We start from the raw sequence: 1,124 nt of genomic DNA, 5'->3' as shown, positions 1-1,124 counted from the left end.
GTGTGTGTGTGTGTGTGTGTGTGTGTGTGTGTGTGTGTGTGTGTGTGTGTTTGTGTGTGTGTGTGTGTGTGTGTAGCAACTTGAGTGGAGAAGCAGTTCGTGTGGCAGTGCCAGTGATGACTACTTAGCGGTGACTAAGTGAGAGAACATTTAGCTGGGATCGCTCTTGCTGTTTTGAGAAACACTTCTTAGTTTTCTGTGACAGTTGCTTTGTGTGTATCAGTAGGTCTGCGTCTGAACTTCACAGCAGCGTGAAACAAAGACAGACCAGCAGAACAGCAGCTCACAGATTTACTTACTGAAATGTCTCTGACAAGCCACAAAACAAACCTCAGTGCACTGCTGAAAGGTTTAGCAAATGTAAAAATGTAGTTTTTTGAGGGAAACGGTTTTTAATATTTGTGTTCACAAAGATAAAACATGCACAAAAAAAAAATGATTTTTTTTATATGAATGTCTACACCTGCATTTGGAAATATGCAGCCATTTTATTATTAATGCATACTGTGATATCTATCCAAATAATGCTCTTTATGATGCTCTCAACACTGTTTTTAACATCTTGGCCACTGTAGTCTAAAGCAGTGGTTGACAACCCAGAGTGTTGCCCCCCCTCAGTCGGGGGTGCGAGAGAGTTCAGGGAGGAACAAGACTTTATTAGTACAAAGGTTGTCAAGATACTGTAAGTGTGTGTGTGTACATATATATATATATATATATATATATACACAGCATATTTGGGGGATTATATATGGACTGTACTTACATAGCGTCTTTCTATCAAGACACTCAAAGCGCTTTACACTACAATCTATGCCTCGTTTACCCATTCATACAGCACTCTACTAGATTTCTAAAAAGCTAATTGAACAAATCATTCTAAAGGGACTACTCAGAGCTTCATCACATTCATACACTGATGGGACACACATCAGAGGCTATGAGGGGTTCAGTGTCTTGCCCAAGGATACTTAGGCATGTGACTGCTGGTGGAATCGAACCCCCAAGTCTTGCATTGGAGAAAGACTGCTCTAACCACTCAGCCACAGCCGCTCTATATACTGTATGTACTGTATATGTCTGTCTGTCTGTCTGTCTGTCTGTCTGTCTGTCTGTCTGTCTGT

At 40.9% G+C, this 1,124-nt stretch overlaps 1 protein-coding gene across 1 annotated transcript in view; it reads left to right on the top strand.

Annotated features, from left to right (window-relative positions):
* zbtb46 (zinc finger and BTB domain containing 46) overlaps positions 1–1,124 on the top strand; it is a 102,775-nt gene that overhangs the window by 88,393 nt on the left and 13,258 nt on the right. The window lies entirely within an intron of this gene.

This window comes from Nematolebias whitei, chromosome 11 (genome assembly GCF_014905685.2).
Source record: "Nematolebias whitei isolate Nwh7 chromosome 11, NemWhi1, whole genome shotgun sequence".
In the NCBI taxonomy this organism is placed as follows: domain Eukaryota; kingdom Metazoa; phylum Chordata; class Actinopteri; order Cyprinodontiformes; family Rivulidae; genus Nematolebias; species Nematolebias whitei.
This window is presented reverse-complemented; position numbering and strand designations above follow the sequence as displayed.